This window comes from Octopus bimaculoides, chromosome 22 (assembly GCF_046866305.1).
Source record: "Octopus bimaculoides isolate indiv1 chromosome 22, ASM4686630v1, whole genome shotgun sequence".
Taxonomy (NCBI): domain Eukaryota; kingdom Metazoa; phylum Mollusca; class Cephalopoda; order Octopoda; family Octopodidae; genus Octopus; species Octopus bimaculoides.
Genome location: NC_142949.1, coordinates 18,526,057 through 18,548,482, shown reverse-complemented (window position 1 = coordinate 18,548,482; position 22,426 = coordinate 18,526,057). Strand labels below are relative to the sequence as shown.

The 22,426-nt window shown below is 36.6% G+C and overlaps 1 protein-coding gene across 6 annotated transcripts in view; it reads right to left on the bottom strand.

Moving 5' to 3' along the window:
* Window positions 1-22,426, bottom strand: part of LOC106870917 (neuropeptide Y receptor type 2) — a 768,756-nt gene that overhangs the window by 167,030 nt on the left and 579,300 nt on the right. For all 6 annotated transcript variants that reach the window (XR_016237964.1, XR_016237963.1, XM_089339795.1 and 3 more), the window contains one exon: window positions 9,122-9,201. The gene's annotated coding sequence lies outside the window, so the exon portion shown is untranslated. The remainder of the gene's footprint in view (window positions 1-9,121; window positions 9,202-22,426) is intronic.

Genomic DNA, 22,426 nt, shown 5'->3' with positions numbered 1-22,426 from the left:
CACAAATATAAAACCACCCACTCCCTTGAAAGCCGTGGCACCGACTGTTCTAAAAAGTGTTGCCCCCACAGACGTTGATCCCTCAGACGATACCATGGACGTATCAGAGAGTGAATTTATAACATCTCGAAAACGGACTCAAACACCTCCCCTATGCACATCTACAAAAATCCCAAATGACACACAACAGAAAACAAAAAGAATCCCCGCCCAACCAGCCCCGAAAAAAAGAGAACTGTATGCTTGTCGAATACGTCACTATCGAAAATACACAAACGAGGCCATCGTGAAGCATTATACGACAAAACATTTTATTCAACATAAACATTTAAGGAACAGATGCACTGCAATAGGGGAAACCCTTTACCGTGACTTAAACGCAAGGCACCCGAATGCCATTTGGAAAATCTCAGAGATACCAAATTATGCGAAGGAAGGGGTTGATTCATGTATGGTGAAGGCGGCCCCAACTTCTCCAACGCAAAAGTAAGTAGAACTTTTTACTCTTTGTGACGGACTCACTCAACTTTGGTTGCTTAAATGTGCGTGGTCTGAGTTCGAAGTGGAAGCAAGCATGTTTCCTCGACCTCAGATCACATGATATACATGTGATAGTTACTACAGAGACCAAGCTAGACAGTCTACAAACCTTCTCGCCTCTCCTGAATGGCTACGAGAAAATCATGTCTCCTGGCCAGATCGGAGGGCGAGGAGGTGTAGTGGTACTGATCCGTAAAGGCTTGGCTCTGCAGACAAGTACAATCTATGTGGAGCCTGAAGGTGGTCTGGTCGTCCTTGATGTGACATACAGCAGCAAGGACTTCAGGCTGATCGGACTCTATGTACCTTGTGCTAGAGGTTTCCAAACTGATTTTTATCGGCGCTCAGATGGCTTTCTCGTGACGTCGAAGATATTAGTGTTATTAGGTGACTTTAAGGCTATCGTTGACGCACGCATCGATAGCGTTGGCTCGACCAGTAGAAAAGTGAACTCACGTCTCGTGGATCTGCTTAAGCGTTTACAGCTGGCAGATCGTTACAGACTTGACCATCCGAACGTCTTATTTAGATAGGACAGTGATAAGAACTAGAGATAAGTCTAGTTTTAGTTGTCCACAGATTGCCCAGGTGTCCTACACTGACCATAGAATGGTTAAGTATAGACTGGACATAGGGTTAGGGTTAAGGTTAGGGTTAGGGTTAGGATTCGGTTCTACCTTCCCCAGTTAACGTCCTTAACAGACATCGGTGCATGAATCAAGCGGAAGCCTAAACTGGGGGAATAGCATTTGGAGTGCCGTCAGGCGTTCCGGCTACACTCTCGGGCGGGCAACGCCGGCAACAGGAGTTCCAACGGGGATTTCTATAGCGTGTTAGTGGAAATAATGTCAGAAGACGCCTTGGGAGAGACCATTGGCTACGATGAAAATCAGTTGGTGAACCTGTTCCGGAGAACGTTCGGGCCGGTATCTGGATAATTACCAAAAATCCCTGGCTTGGCAATGTTTCCGAGCGGCGTTACCGGTTCGCGACAAGCTGTCAAGGCATGGAAGTGCCGTCTCGCCGACATGCCAGAGATGTGACAAGATATGGAAACCGTCTTGCACGCATTCGTGGAGTGTTCGGAGTTGTCGGGACTGATAGCTTTTGCAGAACAACTGTTGTCAGTGATAGGAAGAGTACAGCTATCAGCTGAATCTATCATCGAGACTGTACCACCTCCTTTCCTTAACAGGGAAAGGAAGGCCTGTTTTTTTCTGCGTAGTAGCCATACTGAAAGAACAGAATGGAAGATGCGTACGAAAGGTATAGTGACAGGTAACCTTTGTCTCCGGCCAGGGGTTGGTTAACTTTTTTAGTTATCACCTCAGTAGTAAGATCAGGCTGGAGAAGAGGTGTCTGTCTCGAGATATGTTTGTGAAAAGATGGAAACCTGTGACATGCAAGCTGGGTATGTTTGGCACCAGGTAAGTGTGGCCGGATCAAGAAGTAAAAGTTCTACCCACATTACTGGGTGCTTTGCCCTTCTATAATGTAACATTAAAATTGTTAATTTTCATAATGCTCATTGAAATGTTTACCTTTCATCGTATTGTAAATTTTTAAAACGTTTTATAACTACTTTACGCTATATGTCTGTCTGTCCTTATATGTCCCCTCTCTGTAACGCCTTAATGGCGAATTTTCATGAAATAATGTAGCTTGCTTACTTCGGCGCATGCGTCGTTAGTTGGTCTGTTGCTTCCAGATAGAGAAGACACATGCTTTGGCTCCGTGGATAGGAACAAAGAACAAAAAGAAAGTCATCAAGGTGAGTCATTTTTTTACTGCGAGCTGGGTGGAAATTTACTGTGTGTTTTCTTTTTTCAGTAAATTTCTGCCTAGCTCTGCGGCAATTTCGTCTGCTCTTGGTGACTTTAAATTGTTGTTCGCTTTAACGAGCTAAAATATTATGTTCCTTGATCGTCGTTATTAGTGGGCGTGTTCGAGTCGCCATAACGGTGGACTGAGAAATTTTTGGAAAACGTTTTTGAGTAAAATTCTGTATGGCATGTTTTCGTATTATACAGAACCAAAGATTCCTTGTCTGTTCTATTTGCGTGTTTTCTTTTTATTTTTCCCTTCTCCCATTTTTTCTTTCTTTCTAAAGTTCGTTTCCTCCTTCTTTTCTCATTATTTTACTTTCAGTTTTCTTTCCTTCTCTTTTATCTTGTGTTTCTTCTATTTTTCTTCAGTCTTAATCTTTGGTGGACTGTTTTTGTGAACTGTTTTTGAACTGTTTATTGGACAGGTCAGAGAAGGAACTTAAAAAGAACCCTTAAAAAGCAACGGTGTGGTTGCTGTTTGACACCCCTGAGGAGGCTCGTAATTTTGCGAGCCAGCCCTCAGAGGGCAACGAAATTCTGTTCGTCCCGTCGTAGTGCGGGAGGAAATTAATAAGAGCTTGGGTATGTGGGTTACCCCCAAATACCGAGGCATGTTGGATTGAAGATACCCTCCGACGGGGCCTGGGGGATAGTGGGCCCAGGCTCTTAAATGTAAGGGTATCGCTGATGGTCAATTGGGAAGGGTCAAAAACGATTTTGACCCTGTGGACCCCATCGGCCGCAACAGAACTGGTTTTCCAGATTTTTTTAAATGGTTGGCTGCAGGTATCCGGTGATACTTGAGGGACGCCCCCACCCCGCCAAATGTCATCGTGCCTAGAGCCAGGTCACATCAAAAAGAACTGCCCCAGGGACACTGTTAAGGTCCGGTAACAGTTACTGGAAGCCATTGCCCCTACCCAGTAAAAAGGGAGAGGTGGATGTCGTTGAGGAAGCTGAAGCCTCCTCAACCCAAAAGGGATTTAAAAGGAAGAAAGCGGGCAACAATGGTTGCCCGCCGAAGGACCTTAAGGCTTCGGGAAGTGGGAGAGAGACACTGGACAAAGTGGAAGAGCTCCACTCTCCCGAAGTCAAGAAGAAAAGGAAAAAGAGAAAGAAGAACAGGTCATTGCAGGTGGACAATGATGTGCCGTCTGCATGTCCCGAAGGTCCGTCAGTGGTAGTTGCGTCACTGACGGGGAAGAGCCTTCGTCGGTGAGAATGTGTGCCACCGACGGTAGAAGAAACAACCCCCACCCTTAAAGATGAAGAATTACTTATCTTCTTCTACAAGGGCGGCGATGTGGAAAAATAGTGGAGGAACACAAAGAGACCGTAGATATGGCCTGCACACGTGATCTCGAATGGCATCCGCAGATAGCTGTGGTGGTCATAAGGTTTTCCGTGTAGGAAAAGCTGAAAAGACTGAAAGAGGAATGTCGCATATTCCCGGATGGCCCTAACGTGACATATGCTTTGTACATGAATGAGGCATGGGAAATGGTGGGGTACAGGGCCATAAGCAACAATGAAGATAATGACGGATATATTGATGGGTAGAAGGCGAAAAAGCCTCATTAGTATTAAATAGTAAAAGGGCTTGAAACCTCAATTTTGTTTGTGCTTTTTTGTTTTGAAAGTGTCTTCTACTATAGCCTCGAGCCAACCAAAGCCTTGTGAGTGTATTTGGTTGACGGAAACTGAAAGAAGTCCGTCGGATATATATATGTATATATATATATATATATATATATATATATATTAAATATATATTTTTATAAAACAACATTTTATAAAATATATAGTATCTGTTAACAGTCTTAGCAAAAACCTCACAGGTGAGTTTTTGTATATATATATATATATATATATATATATATATATATATATATATATATATATATCTTAAAAAATAGAGTTCAAAATCGATGCATTGAAGATACTTTATTGTAATAAATATATATATATATATATATATATATTTGTGTGTCTGTGTTTGTCCCACCAACATCGCTTGCCAACCGATACTGGTGTGTTTACGCCCCCGTCACTTAGCGGTTCAGCATGAGAGACCGATAGAATAAGTACTAGGCTTCCAAAGAATAAGTCCTTGAGTCGATTTGCTCGACTAAAGGCGGTGCTCCAACATGGCCGCAGTCAAATGACTGAAACAAATAGAATAAAAGAATTTATATGTGTGAGTGTGTGTGTTTGTGTGTGTGTGTGTGTGTGTGTGCGTGTGTGTGTGTGTGTGTGTTTGTCTGTGTGTCTGTGTGCGTGTGTGTGTGATTGTCATGATGGTCGCTTCTGCCGATTGGGACGTATGAGTATTTGACGAAAAAGTGATAAGAAGAGACAACAACTCTTAAATAGGAAAGAACAAAAGAAGCTTTGCGATGGATGTGTGAGTGTAATTTGAACCCCGGTATGGAATTTGCTATGAAGTCACAATGGGGACGCTGATGAACTTTATTTTCCCTGCGATTGAGCAAATGTGTCCGTTTATTTCAGCATATAATTCTTTTCTAGTTGTTTCTTCAACTCAAAATGTTTTGATGCATGATGTCATACTTTACGCCATACAAATCAATCTAGCCAATAGCATAAACATATATGAGAATCACTAAAAAATCTTTACAGCTCAACTCGACGCAAAGGCGCACGCACACACACACACACACACACACACACACACACATACACATGAGTATGTACGTATATATTTGTATGTATCTATTATGTTCCTTTCTCATTTCAACTATTTAAATTCCTCGTTTGAAGAAGGAGCTGGTTTCTAACAAAGATACAAATCTGTATTGTTGGAATGTAGATAACGAAAACAATGTCACATTTTCAACCTGAGAAAAGTCTTAGATAATTTTATTGTTCCGTTTGGAGATTGTATTTGTAATGTGCTAACCAGTTAGTTGATTTCTTTTTCTGAAAATCCAACTTGATCCAGACTGACAGTTGGGCATTTATTTACAAAACCTAGTGCACCAATTGTTATTGGTATGAATGTAAATTTGTAAACTGGATGTAGAAGTTCGATGCAGTTGACAATAGTCATCTTCCTACTCTTTGATTTTCTAAGAGATATTCAAATTAACAGAACACTTGACCTCTATGGTGGGACATGCTTATTTTTGTCTCTCCCAAACAATCATATCCGATAATTGTGCTTATACTTGAGAGATGTTTTGATGTATTTAGTTATTATCTATCTACAGGTTCTTGCAGATAAATTGATACCAATTTAAAGCAGATAATTTAGTGGGTTTAACATTTCATTTTCTGACAAAAACCTTGCTAGAAAATCTTATCCTCCTCTTTATTTTTCGGGTAAATAGCGAACTAATTCGACAACAGAGACTCAGTCATGGAACTACAGAAGCGTTCCGCCATTGTTGTTTTGGCACACGCCGGGCACACTGCCAATAAAATTAATTTAACGAAACTTCCAAAAGCAACACTTATCGTGTGCATAAAAAATTTAAAGAAGAGGGAAAGATTGATGAAAAAATAACATAATACGCAAAGTGATTCCAAGCACAATCCAAAGTTGCTCGCTAGCCTGAAACGCTTGATTGAAGTGAACCCATCCACATCATGACAACACTTACAAATAAATACAATGGGTCCCGTTCCACGGTGTTCAGAGTGTGAACACGAACCTTGGCATGACTAGCTATGTTCGACGACGCCGTCACCTCCAAACAGTTAAGGCTAAAGCAATCAGAGCCGAGAGATGCTCAAAGCTTCTGTCATTTAACAAGCATCAAGGTACAGAAAAAAAACTCTTGTGTTTGTGGTGAAGTTCACTGTGGTGAATCGAAGAAATTCTTGAGTGATTGCATACAATATTCTGAGGTCCCCTCTGTGTTTGAGACTAAGAATTCTGCCTCTGTGAGTATGTAAGTATGTATTTGTATGTATCTATTATGTTCTTTTCTGATCTTAACTATTTAAATTCCTCCTTTGAAGAAGGAGCTGGTTTCTAACAAAGGTACAAAACTGCATTGTTGGAATGTAGATAATGTAAACAATATCACATTGAAGCCGTGGCGAATGATACCAGTGTCATGGATCCAAACTTCATTGAGTCTGGCTTGAAGATCACCAAAATTTATCTGTACGACCATGTATGTATGTATGTTTGCTCAGTGGTTAGGGCAGCGGACTTGTGGTCATAGGATCTCGGTTTCGATTTCCAGACTGCGCGTTGTGAATGTTTATTGAGCGAAAATAACTAAAGCGCCACGAGTCTCCGGCGGCGGGGGGTGGAACCCCGCTGTACTCTTTCACCACAACTTTCTCTCACTCTTTCTTCCTGTTTCTGTTGTACCTGTATTTCAAAGGGGCCAATCTTGTCACACTTTGTCACGCTGAATCTCCCTGAATCTCCCGTGTCTGTGGAGTGCTTAGCCACTTCTACGTTAACTTCACCAGCAGGCTTTTCCGTTGAACGGATCAACTGGGACTCACGTCGTCGTAACCGACCGAGTGCCACGTTATACGTGTTATATTTTACCAAACTCTTTTATCTACATACAGTCCTGCATAAAGCGGCGTTTTCATTTATTCCCCAATACAGTTATTTACGAATAGCATTGGTGTATTTTGTATGTTATTGCATTTTATATTTTTTACTTTATTTTATTTTTATCTTTATGTTATATTCCGTCATCTTCCTACTAGCAGCGTTACTCTTTTATCTCACAAAACACATTTGTCGAAGCAACTCCTGTTTCTTTAAAATAAAAAGTAATTTGCAGTGTGGCATCGACGTAAATTATATAGATTGTGAGGAACAAATATGAGAGTGTAACGTTAATTAAATATTAGTTTCACATTTTGATAGAAGGACAGCGATTTCGGGGTTGGGAGTTATATCGACCGTAGTGTTCCACTGGTACTTATTTTATCGACCTCGAAATGATGAAAGACAAAGTCGACCTCGGCAAAATTTGAACAGAGAACGCAAAGACGGATGAAATACCACTATACTTTTTGCTCGGGGCACCAACGATTCTGCCAGATCACCACCCTAAATGTTAACGAAATATTAATGATTCAGCAGAGGCGAAACAGACTCCACTAGGCATTGAACAATTGTCGACGTGTCACTTCACCATTAGCTTACTTTTTGCATTAGGCCCAAAATATTAATTTCTCACTCCATCCATAACTAAATTTCTATCATGATTGGATTCCTCTCGTTGCGTATTTCATTCTTACTTGAAACATACAAGCAAATAGACCGGGTTTTATTTAATCTTAGAAAACAAACTGGTCAAATCGAAAATTATAAGGCGACACGCGATTATTCTACAACATATTCGTGATGAATATTCACATGATCATTAAATTAAATTCTACATTTCGTTGCGTCTTATTATTTTCTAGTTTCAAATTTTGTCAGATTTCATTCTGCTTTTTCACTCCACCGATGTCAAGATTATGAAGCCCTCTTGTCAATTTTCCTTCGTTCAGTCTTATATTTCACCTTCTTTGAAATGCATGTACACATATCAATATGAAAAAGTGATTATGTATAGAAATATCAATTCTCTGGTGTGATAGAAATTAATGCAATTCTCTTCTTTCACTTACTGAATCCAAATTCAACTTGTTTTGACTTGGTATTTTAATATCAATAAGATCGATGAAATAAATTCTGGTGAAAATGTATACGAAGTGCAGGAAATTTATAAACAAATTCTATGGAAGATCGATTTATCAATTATTACAAAAGACAGTATTTACTATTTATAGATAGACTAAAAGTGTTCTAACAACAAATATTGGTTTTTAATATTCAACTTATGACTTATGAGGTGATAAAATGTCAATTGTTGACCAACTTCACTCTTCTGTTATAATATCGACAATTCTTTCTAGGAATTTAGGAATGATCAAAGGCAAATTATATTTCGGCAGAATTTGAACCCATGATTTTAGTTTCATAAGCTGTAGTTCATTATTTGAAGTTAATCAATACGAAATTTCTAGACAGAAATTTATGATCCGACAGTCATTCGACAAATGTCAATTGTGTGTTTGACTGAGCTTCTTTGAGATATATTACGACCAAAATAATTCTGACTTTGCCCTCTAACTATTTAACCTAACAAATACTTCCCACTGTTTACTCCATTTAAATTTCAGTAGACTTCAACTTCGGTGATATCTGTAGTTTAGCATGAATTCTTAATTAATACTAATTTGTCTTCTTATTAGCTGGATGATTTCAACTGATTAATTAGTTATTATGTCTCACTCTCTGTGCGTCACTTCCAAGCACTCTATCTTACCTCCTTCTTCCAAGATCCTCAGATGTGGGCTTATTTGCCGACACACCAATAGAATATGGTATTGTAATCCCTTATAGAATTATGTATTTTTATGTTGCATATATGTTTGAATTAACTCGAAAGTCAATTTCAGTAAAGAAACCCAAAATAATTTATATATATCACATATTCAAAATGGGATTTTAGATTTCTTTCCACCCTAATTTAACGTAAGTAGGAATAGCAGGATGCCAGTAATACAAGATAAAAGGAGACAACCAAAAGTTGAGGGATGTGACAATAAGTGAGATGAAATTCTTGTTGCTGTTATCGGCCAATACTATATATATATATATATATATATATATATATATATATATATATATGGGACATGAAATAAGGTTTAACGTAAAAACAAGAAGGGTTGAAACCAAGTTGTAGCAAATAGATAAATCGACATACTTGCCTACAAGACAGAGGTGGAAAATCTTGCGTTTCTACGAATCTGATTTTATCATTTTGGAGCTTGAAGAATTTTTTATCTGAAAGTGAAAAAAAAGAAACAGTATAAATAAATAATTAATATTTAATTCCCGCGTGTTTATTACGTTTATATTATTCCTTTTTTAACTTCTGTGAACTGTTTCATTGAACTTCCTTGGCGCGTGATATGAATATTTGATAAAGCTCAAATGCATTATGGAATTAAAAATATACGTATCGCTCCTCATGTATATTTTTAAATCTTTCAATAATTTCACTCATTAAGCAGGTTAAATCGAGCAATAATGCAGATATAAGCCGAAACCCGGAAGGAAGGTTGTTGTGCTGGAATAAATATTTGACATTTTATTTGTGTATTTGTTTGCGATTTTCTTGGTGTGAACTCGTGTGGTGAAAACGATTTTGTTGTATCTTAGGAGAACCCATAGACCCAAAATAAACACACGCTTTGCTTCAGTTTCATTTCTTTATTATTTTTCGACAATTGATTAACTGTTCAATCAACTGACTAATCGATTGCTTGATCAATCATTCAGTTAATCAATCAGTCAGTTGTGCTTGCCAACGTCCTTCATTCAGAAGTATTTGAAACAAACCTGAAGCAGACCTGGAATGGAGAGAGAGCATGTGATAGACGGAGTCGCTCGAGGTGTGGGACGAAAGGACTTAGGCAAACATAACTGATCGTTTGATTAACCTGATCAGTAATCAAATAATCGATTTTGGTTAAATATGCAAGCAACTGACGAATTATGAACAAAGAAGTAAAACTGAACCAGTGCATGTTTATTGTTGGTGTAATGACCTCCAAGATATAACAAGATATTTTAGAATATATTAACTTTGTCATTCTATATGATTTTAAAGCTGCTTGTGTTGATTTCAAAGTTTAACGTTAGCGGAGTTACTTATATACCGATAATATAGACACTTCGACCAAGTCTAGTAGTCTACACACAAGTCTGCATTTCAATAAGCAAAAGCCTGCTGCGTTGTAAGACTATTTCTCACAGTTTGGAAATAAATATGAAGTTTGAAATAAATATGAAGAGAACGTGTGCCTGCGAGTGTGCAGATGGTGAGTTTGTGTCGCTGTGTATATGTTTGTGTAAGTCATTAATGCCCTGAGGATCAAATCGTAGGTTTGTTTATTCGAATGTGCCGCATAAATGTTACTCATTATTACATGCTGTTTTCCCGTCTGAATACGTACATATATAGTACTATATACATCTGTGTGCGGCAAACATGTATGTCTTCCAATCCTAACATATATGATAGGTGTGTGTGTATATATATATGTAGATATATCCTTCATAAATATCAAACATTTTAAGCATATACGGACACACACAACATTCACACGCACGTGTGTATGTATATATATATATATATATATATATATATATATACACATATGTGTGTATGTATGACGTCTTGTTCCCTTTATGCATGTATATATATATATATATATATATATATATATATATATATATATATATATACACATATGTGTGTATGTATGACGTCTTGTACCCGTTATGCATGTATATATATATATATATATATATATATATATATATATATATATATATATATATGATACAGAAATAAATTTATTTCTCAAACGCGTGATAATGCTATAAATAGCGTGATCAGGATAAATTAACCATATAATGCAGAAAAATACGTTGCCGGCCATCCATACATGGGAAAAAAATCTAGGTAGAAAATGCTAAAATAATTTTATAAAAGACATTTCAGTACCCGTTTCAGTCATGGACACTTTTTTAACTGTAAGTATGGAAAACAATTAAATCTTAGAAAAATTTTAAAGAAAAAGTTTTTGAAAAGAATATTTTCACAGTGTTCAAATACAAGTGGTATTTTCCTTGTTTCTGCCTGTCTCTGTCTCTCTTGTTTACTCCTGTGGGTCGTTGGGAATTCCTCCTCCTCCCATTTTTACTCCTTTTCTTCTTCTTCTTCTTCTTCTTCTTCTTCTTCTTCTTCTTCTTCTTCTTCTTCCCTACCATGAATTCACAACGACCTTGAACCCACAAGAATAGATAAGACAAACAGAGAAAGACAGAAAGAAGGAAAATGCCGCTTGTATTTGAATACTATGCAAATATTCTTTTAAAAAACTTTTCTTTTAATTTTTCCCAAATTTAATTGTTTTCCATACTTACAATTGAAAAAGTCTCATTGACTGAAACCGGTACTGAAATGTTTTTTATAAAATTATTTTAGGATTTTCTACCTTGACTTTTTTCCATATATATCAACTCGTGTGTTCTTTTATATATACATATATGTGTGTGTGCGTGTGTGTGTATCTGTGTGTGTGTGTGTGTGTGTATGCATGTATGTATGTATGAATATATATATATATATATATATATATAATTATTTAATTGAACGCGACGCATCCATTTACAAGTAAGTTTATCTTTACCTTTTTGATGCGACTTTCTCCTCTATACCGTTTTCTTCCTCCATCTTCTCTAATACCCAAATGAACGGACGCATTTTCTCTCTCTCTCTCTCTCTCTCTCTCTCTCTCTCTCTCTCTCTCTCTCCCTCACTTCTATCTTTTTCTCTTTTCAAACAAGTGTTCCACCCAGCGTTCACTATTTTCCTTTCGTTCTGGTCTCCGTGTTTGTTTTCGTTCGGTTTCCTTGTTTGGCTCCAATGTCATGTTTTTTTTTCCTAACTTTGACCCTACATAAATCCTAAATTTTATTTTAGAATTTATGCGAGCAACTGTCTTTGAAGGCACATACTGTCGTTCAATGTTCGAAATGCGGAGTAGATAGACAGGTTACTTCTCCTATTTTACATGTTTCTCGTTGTTTACGTATTTTATGTCGTTTGCACCCTTGGTGACGTCCTGTACACATATATGCATCTATATATATATGGGTGTGTTTGTGTGTGTGTATTTATATATATATATATATATATATATATATATATTATATTATATTATATTATATTATATTATATTATATTATATTATTTATTATGTATGTATGTATGCTTTATTTGTGTGCATATATCTGGAATATTTTCGTAAAAATGCACTCCACAACGATTTGCTAATCAAGCTACTGATATTTTCTTTTACACAAATATGATTTCTTGATTTGATATCTGCCATAAATTCAGTGACCAACGAACGGTAGGACATAAAATAAGGTAAGGGATTATTTTCTCATCAAATAATTTAATAAATCTTGATAAATGGATAAAAAAGAAAAGAAGAAGAAACAAGGCCAATGACAAAAGGCGCTGTTTAAGAAAAACATCATTTTATTTTTTAGAATGTCTACATAAATTTAACGATTGCATCAATTTCGAATGGTCTTCTTACCAATTATTCTGCCAAAGTGACTTAAATTGTAACCTCTTGAATCATATATAAATGTACATCTTTCTCTCTCTCCCTCTTTCTCTGTCTCTTTATTATGTCCCTTTCTCCTACCTCTCTTTCTCACATTACTTTTTCTCTATTTTGAACGCTATCTTTGTTTGCATGATGTCTGTAAATATGTGTATTTACATATGTATGTTTGTATTTATGCATATGTGTATGCATTCATGAATTCCATAGATGTACATCAATTTATCTGTGGCAGTGGGCATATACAGTACATATACAGTACATAAATGTGTGTATTTATGTTTGAATTCCTGATGCATTCAACTATCGATAATTATGATTGTATATTATTATTATTATTATTATCATTATTATTATTATTATTATTATTATTATTATTATCATTATTATTATTATTATCAATGTTAATAAAGAAATCAATATTATTGTTATTATCAATGTTATTACAGTTGCAATCCTCATTATCATCCTCATCATTATTTGAATTTGCTGTCCATAACATACACATTTCTATGGATACATACACATACAAATATACATAAACGTGCACACACACACACCGTTTGATACATGCATACATACATACGTACATACATACATACATACATACATACATACATACGTACGTACATACATATACAATATGTGTCATAAGAAAATAATCCTTTCTTTTGTAACTTGGGGAGCGGTAAGTTGACTACATCGACCCCAGTACCTGACTGGTACTTACTATAACGAGTTCGAAGGTATGAAAGGCAAAGCCGACCTCAGCGGAATTTGAACTCAGAACGTAAAGACAAACATTTTGCCGGGTGTGCTAACGGTTCTGCCAGTTCGCCGCCTTAAACATACTGACCCCTAGAGCCGGTTTCCCAGTTTCCATGGCGTATATATTTCCCATCGAGACAGGACGCCTGTCCGTCACAGGATTACTCATTTTCGCCGAATGAACGGACGGGCACAACGCGAAATGAAGTGATTTGCTCAAGAACACAACACGTCGACGGATCCAGGAATCGAAACCACAATCCTACGATCATGAATCCAACACCCTAACCACTAAACTACCCGCCTCTGGGAAGGCATAAGAAAATAATACGATCGCAAATCAACAATAAACACCCTGGATTATCGACCCAATTGCGAGAAATATCTCCTTCGTTCTAACACCCTTCACAACATTCTAGTTCTAATAGATAATCCACACCCATTCATACAGTCTTCCGGAAAACTGTTTCATCGAAAGAAATGAAGCCTAAGTTACAACCGTATTCCTGACGTGCAGAAGCTGATGATATAAATCTTAAAAATAAACTGTTGATGGGAAGAGTTTAAAGGTACATCTTGAAGCATGTTTTCTCAAGCAGTCCTACTGTGCTGGGACAGAACTTACCTACATTGAATTGAACCTCAATGTAAAGTGTAAACCAAACTTAGATAGAAAGAGCAATGTATTGGTTAGATGGTTCAATAATCAAGAAGTTTGTGAAAATGGATTTTGTCGAGTTATACCATTCTCTTTCCAAAACAATATTTGTTATTTAGTAATAATTTGTTAAATGATCTAAGAATATAGGTGTGACAAAGACATCAATACCATTATATTCACTATCTGCTTACAGGTAATGGTTCGGTTGGAGTAAATAACAATCAGATCTGACAGTTTCGTTCGATGTCTCTGCATGGTCACATAATACTACAGTGATACATTATGTATTATACCCAGCGCATCCTCAGTTATACTTTTACCAGAAGAAATATCGGAACGACTAGTTGTGGCGTTTTCGCTGAATCACAAAGTGTCTATGGGCATATCTTTTATCTTTTACTTAAGCCATTGGACTACGGCTATGCTGGAACAACACTTTGTAGGATTTTAGTCGAACGAATCAACCCAGTGTTATTTTCTTTCTATTTAAGCCTGGTACTTGTTCTATCGATCACTTATGTTGAACCATAAATTATGGGGGCGTAAACACATCAACACCGGTTGTGAATCTTTGATGGGGGACAAACATAAACACGTACACACACACACACACGACACACATGCACGCATACACACACACACGCACACATGTATATACAGTAATACCTCGACTATCGAGGATGTTACGTGGTCCCTCACCCCGTGATAGGTGAAAATCAGTGAGGTATATATTTTATTGTAAATACAAAACTAAAGCGCGGAGGATTCGACGTAAGATTAAATAATAAACCATGATAGGCGAACCGTGATATGGCGAGGGATTACTGTATACACATATACATGTGTGTGCATGTGTGTGTGTGTGTGTGTGTGTGTGTGTGTGTGTGTGTGTGTGTGTGTGTGTGTGTGTATGACGAGCTTCTTTCTGTTTCCATCTACAACATCTATTCACAATACTTTGGTCGGCACGGAGTCATATTAGAAGACACTTGCCCTTCGAAGTCTATACCTTGAGTGGGTTTAATCGACTTACCCCTCCCCCAAAATTGCTGGCTTTGTGCCAAAATCTGAAATCAATATGTACGTGATTTAGGGTCCAATCTCAATGAGTAGCACTTTGGCCAAATGTCTTCTACTATGGTCCCGCGCCACAGGATTTGACCAGAGGACTTGACAAGTCGGTAAAGTTGATCTTGGCCGGATATAAACTCAGAACATAAAAGGGAGGAAAATACTGCAACTTATTTTCCCGAGGATCGAACCTGTGTACAAGCTCACCTCCCGGCAAAAACATATAGTACAGCATTTAAGTGCGTGTGCGTGTATGTGTGTGAGTGTGTATGTGTGTGAGTGTGTGCGTGTGTGTGTATGCAAAGAGAGAGGAAATTAATACAAATTTTCATAGTGTACCACTCACACATACACACACATATACACATATAATATACATGTATATATGTGTGAGTCTGTGTTTGTATTTACGGGGAGAACGAAAACAAAGAAAGAAAGAAAGAAAGGAAGAAAGAAATAAAGAAAGAAAGAAACATGTCTTCGAATTTGTCGTTTCGCTGTACGTCACTGAAAAGGAAATTGACAAAAATGTTTCTATCTTAAGAGCTATGTTGCAAGAAATTATATTATAATAACAATTTTTCTGTAACTCGCTTCTTTTCTTTCATTGTATTCTTTATTAACTGTGATGCACGAAGTTAATGTATTTCTACACACAGACCAGAGACCATCGAAAAATTGTTGGCATTGTCTGTCAGAATTTAGAATTAATCATGTAAAATGTCGAAAATTCAGGAGATGATTAAATGAAACTTGATCACTTAGAGTCGGTCTGCGTACACGTGGGAAACACAATGCAATAAATGTAGTTACAGAAATTATATTATTATTGACAGAAATGTACATTCATGTATGCACACCTACATACGATAGCGCGTACACTCACATATACACACACACACACATACACACACGCAGCGGCATAATAATATCTGTGTGCTTGTGATATATTACAGTTCATTTACTGTGATTCATTACAAATGGCCATATATTTCGCTCTTGCAAAAGAACGTGCTTTTCGGGGGTGACTGGTGGAATATATACGAAAATATGCTAAGACTTGTTTGAACCCATCTGTTTTCTAGATATAAATAATGAAAATAAAGGGATTTGAAATTAGACTCACATGGAGTGTATACTAGTGTATTACTGTTAAAACGATTGCAATTACGTTAGAAAGATGACGAATGTGGTGTGTGGGAGCTGAAAGATGAATGAATACATTCAGTCATGAAGTAATAAATAAAGTAAAGGAAGCTTGTAATCCAATGCTGAAGGGGTAATAAGGAATAAATTTATTTGTTTAAGAAGAAATATAGAAACCTCGTCAAGGGACAAATGGAAGTCATTTAATTGTTCGGGGGAGAAAATTTATATATTTGAGAGTCAGAACGGCCAATGGAATGTAGCTTATTTATCAGAATATATACAAGGAATATGAGTATGTGTGCGTGAGTATGTGTGTGTATTATGTGTGTTTATGTGTGCATGTGTGTGTGTGTGGGGGGGGGCGTGTGAATAAGTGCATACACTTTTAGAGAAATAAGAATTAATTTTAGAGAAATATGAAAAATAAGCATAAATAAGTAGATAGATATTATGAGGAAGTGTTAATTGGTTAGAAGGCATGTTGCTGATACACCGAATCTGTAACCAAAAAGTGGTGTGAGTGGGTTTGGAGAAAGTGGAATAATAAAATGAAGGCAACTGAAAATTAAAGAAAAATAAAGACACGGAGGAACACTTTTGTGACAGAAGATAATTAACAAAAGATGTATAGATTATCTTCAGGATGATGGAACTCATTTGTGTGAAGGAGTGGAACAAGAACAAACTCAAGACTTAAACTAGAAAAATTTACACAGAAGTGAATGCGTAGCTTTAAAAGTTGGATGAGTGAAAATTACGTTGCAGTCAACAAGATGGTTTCATGAGTGTCACTATATAGGTACAAATGTAGTCATATCAATGTACACTGAAAGACAGTGAGTGTTTTAAGCTGTGGAGACAATTAGCAAATTTAAGATAACAAAATCGGATATTATCTAAAGAACCCTGAAGGCATAATAATGCTTCTATACATGATTGAAGTTGACATGTTAAGGGGAAGCAATTGACATAAAGAAAGTAGTTATATAAAGTAAAGTTTTTTTTCTCTGGAGAAACTTTAACGAATTAAGACATTTTCTGGTCAGATTCAATGGAACAGGTTTAACATAGAAATAAATATTTGTAACGGGAACCTACGATCTTACTTTAAAATCTTTGCTGTAAATTTCAACAAATCAACAACATACTTAATTGATTTCTAAAGCTCTGATAGTTGGAAACATACCACCATCTGTAACAAATCAGCTTCTATATAATTTAATATATAATATTATTGTCAACGACACTATGTCTTCATTCCCTTCATTGGTATTGACTTCCGGTTCATAAATTGCAAATGTGTATGTGAGTGTATCATTTGCACTTTTACTGATGACTGATGTATTCATTCACGTATCGAAATATTTAGTGAAACCTAGAATAGATATACTTTTGTTTCTTTAAACTACAGACATTCTACATAACTAATCGACTTTTTAAAAATAGAAGTGAATTGTCTCTGAACTTACACTCTTCCATTACGGAGAGGGAGGGACATCATCAGATAATGTAGTTTTTAATCCTGCTTATAAACATACACCCTATTTTGCTTATTGTACTTCTCAACTAGTATTATCCTGTTATTTAAACAACATATCAACAACTATGACACCATTGTTTCTTTGTTAAAATAATTGTAAATCTCTCAGCTTTCAAAATTAAAGTGTTATAATCAATGGTGAAACAAACAGAGAAAGAAGCATGTCTTCGAATTTGTTGTTTTGTTGTACGTCACCGAAAAGCAAATTGACAAAAGCGTTTCTATCTTAAGTGCGACGTTGGAAGCAATTATATTTTTCTCTAATTCACTTCTTGCTTACATTGTATCCTTAATTTTCTATAATGAACGAAGATATCTTTCTAGCAGCAGCCATGATATCATCGCGTCTTTATAACCGGGGCATGTCTTTTCTCTTTCCTTTATTACTCTTTGAGTGGTCTGACACAGTAATTGAGCTGCGTTCATGCTGGAGCACTATCGTCAAAGTTTTCAACGATCAAATCTCTTTTCAGCTGTTATTAACTGAAGTTAATCAGTCAAACGGTAAATTTATCAGGCAGGAATCTATATAAGGCCACAGAATCACACACACTCATATATACACACCCATATCATCACGCACGAACACACACATTAACACACTCACGCAAAAGCACGCACTCACGAATATATATACAGAGAGAGATGGCTAATACACACACACGCATATGTGTGTGTGCGCGCGTGCGTAAACACATATGTGTGTGTGTGTGTGTGTGTGTATTTACTCATGCGACTGACTTGAATAAAATGAGTGTATATATATATATATATATATATATATATATATATATATATATATATATATATGAGTGTGCGTGTTTGTTTGTGTGTGTGTGTGTGCGTGAGCAGGTGTGTGTGTGTGTGTGTGTGTGTGTGTGAGTGCAAAAGTTGGTGTGCCTGGGCTTGAGCGGGTGTATGTGTGTATGTGTACAGACACACTTACATTCAGTAGATTTTGGTACGTATTGCAATTACTACTCAATGTACTAGAAGCCTGTTTTCGAAAATGGTTTTGAAAATGGTTCGAAAATGGTTTAGTTTTCGAAAATGGTTCTAGGTTCAAATTCTACCGTGGTCAACTGTGCCTTCCATTATTTCGGGGTCGATAAAACGAGTACCAGTTGAACACTGGGGTTAATGCAATCTGGCCCAAGGCCAGCAACTAGTCAATATTTGAAATCAATACTTGACGCATATATCTGGAATAATTTTTGCCTGTTATAATAGCTTGTTTAGTAACTTAAATTGTCAGCGCCATAAAAATATAATGAATTATTTCGTATTTTTTTGCCATGTTATATCAATTGCTGTTTAAATATTATTATTATTATTATTATTATTATTATTATTATTATTATTATTATTATTATTATCGTGGACCCGTTTGAAAGGGCTAAAGACAGACACTTCCCTGTTTGGCCAAGCCTTCATCAACTTTTTCAAGTTTCACTTGCAAAGGAAGTTGAGAGTGGAGAGGGAAGTGTTGCCTTGTAGCAAGTTTTTTGAAAGGTGGGTGAATGCTGGAAGAATAGCGAGTGTGAAAGGACCAATTCTGAGCGTGCACCTGTAAAAACAATGAGAAGTGTTCTTGCCCTGTTTTTCAGGCACCCGTGGTTTTTGTGGGGTTTTCCACTAGGTCCTTAAAACGCCTCCCCTATTGGGAGTTTTAAATTGTTTAATTTTTAATCGTTATTTATATTATTTAGTCGTTGTAAAACCCATTCTTCTCTTTTCCTGTTTTTGTCTTTTTTTATGTTGTTGTATGTCTTTTAGTGTAATGTTATGTGAGCCCTTGTGGCCAATAAAAGAATTAATTATTATCCTCATCATCATAATTTTTATTATTGGTATTAAGTAGGACACCATTTGATCACGTTTACAGTCTTTTTCTCTTCATATGTTCCTTTTCTTTTTGGCCGAACCTAAAATGCCTTTGCAACGTTTCCCCCCATTAAGTCAAGTTTCTGACGTCGCCAAACAAAATCAGGAAGTGAATATCATAGAATAAGAGGCGTACAGATGATGGTGTGCTGATGATTATAATGATGATGACGATGAAGACGTTGTTCCTGATGCCCACGATGATAACGATCAGGATGTTGATGATGTTATCGCCCAACATGAATGAAAGTTAGGCAATCACGAAGCCGAGAGAACCAAGGCAAAAATGCTGTAGTTATTATTATTATCATTATCATTATTATTATTATTATTATTATTATTATTATTATTATTATTACTATTATTATTATTATTGTTCAGTAGTTTTATTTTGATAACGTGCTTTCACTTCACTACCGAGCGCAGCTCTGTGCGCCTTGGGTATGTGCTGTGGTTTGCTGTGGTGCTCTTATGTTTACTGTATTGAAAGTGTTTTGCGTAGAATGTGTGCAGTACCCAGTAGTGCAATTTTCTGTATGTTACATATATTTGTAAGTCCTGGTATTTTTGTTATGTATTTGTCTGAATATTTTTTTATTATACCTAAGGTACCTACTATGATAGGAATTGTTTCTGTTTTTAGATTCCACATTCGAGTTATCTCTATTTCCAGGTCTTTGTATTTTGAAAGTTTTTCCATTTTATTATTATTATTATCATTATTATTATTATTATTATTATTATTATTGTCGTTACTGTAATTGTTGTTGTGGTGGTGGTAGTGGTGGACAAAGATGGTGGATTTTTTTTTTATATCTTAATGAAACATTTTGCTTCTGTTGGCGGCCTGCTGGCATACAAAGGAAACCTTTCTAGCACAGCATTGAATAGACTCTGGCGGCAATAACAAAATCTTTTTATAATCATCATCATCATCATCATCATTTGTGTTGCCGTTTCCATTATTTTTGTTATTACTAATTATTGTTATTGCAGAGAACTGGCAGAATTTTTCGAAGGTCGGACGAAATGTTTCACTCCGTATCTTCCGTCTTTACGTTTTGTGTTCAAATTCCCTTGAAGTAAGCTTTTCCTTTCACCCTTTCAAGATTGATAAAATAAAAGACGAGGTGAGCACTGGGTTCAATGTAACCGATTTACACCCCATCCAAACTTCATGCCTTGTCCCTAGAGTACAAACGAGAATTATTATTAGTGTTGTTTATGTGTTGTTGTTGTTGTTATTGTTGATGTTGTTGTTGTTGTACTTCTTCATCATCATCATCATTATTATTATTATTATTATTATTATTACCTCCGCCTTAACGAAAGCAGATATATTGTTTTCAGTCGTATTTGTTTGTTTCTTTCTTTGACGTGGACAAGATTTCTCAACAAACGCTGGATGGATTCGGATGAAACTTTCAGGCATGTTTGGCCTCATGAGTGTCGCGAACTGATTAGACTTTGGGATCGATCCGGTACCGGACAATGATTATTATTATTTATTATTATTATTATTATTATTATTATTATTATTATTACACAAAAACACACAACTTATGATGGAAAGTGTCAGCTGTCTACAACAAGCAGTCTGAGGTGATACCTGTTTACTGGTCACGATTCAAGAACCCGGCGGAGAATTCTTATAGCGCCAAGCAATGCTGTCTTTTGTAGATGTTCTACCTTCACATTTGCACCAATCTTTTTCAGACATGTTCGTAGTTGAGTGTTGTTATTTCCAAGTGCACCAATTGCTATTGGTATCATGTCTACTCTCTTCATTGACCACAACCTTCGTATAGCCCACTTCAAATCGTCAGAGTTGTTTATATTTTCTTCTTCTTTCACATTGATCTTGTTGACACCGGGGCATGCCATGTTATATTTTTTTATTCATCACAACAACGTCCGGTTTCCTATACTTGGTCAGGTGATCACACTGCATCATTGCATCTGACAGGATTTTGCAATTCTCATTTTCGGTGACTCCTTCTGGTGTTGAGCTGATACAACGTCTTTGCTCTTTGTAGGCCGTGATTTCCTCTGGCTTCCCAGTGATTCATTCTTGCCACATTGTCATGCCATCTTTTGTATTCGCGTTGTGCCATTTTCGGGCATTCGCTAACGATATGCCATACCGTTTCACCCTTATAACCACACGTTGTATATTTGTCGCTATCGGTAGTCTTGTCTATTCTGCGCTTCATATAATTGGTCCTTAACGCTTGTTCCTTAGCTGCGCATATGAGTGACTCTGTCTCTATCATCAGATCATTCCTTCTTATCCATAGCTACCGGTGCTCTGCGTCCGTCTTGACGTTCACATCTCTTACAAACTGACCTTACATTTTCTTTTCCTTCCAGGCTTCTTAATTTGTTTCATTTTTTTTTTGTTTGTTTATTTCTTGTTTTAATTTTTCTTCAGTTACACAAATTTCAGTTTTGATGACGCCGGTTTTCTTCGTGTGTTTCAAAAGTGGCTCCACGACATTTTTTTAGATACCAGCATAGGCTGTTTTCCTCTGCTTCGATATAGTCCTGGCACCAGATCAAGCCTCTTCCACCTTCCTTCTTCTGGACAAATACAACCTATCGGTGTCACTCTTATGATGGAAGGCTCCGTGTAATGTCAATAATTTCCTGGTGTTGTTATCCATTTTCTTCATTTCTCTCTTTTGTCATTTTATAATTCACTCTCCATATCGAAGTGATGCTATCGCCCATGTATTAACTACTTGGAGTTTATTCCATCCAGTCAATTTTGAGTACAGTACCAACCTC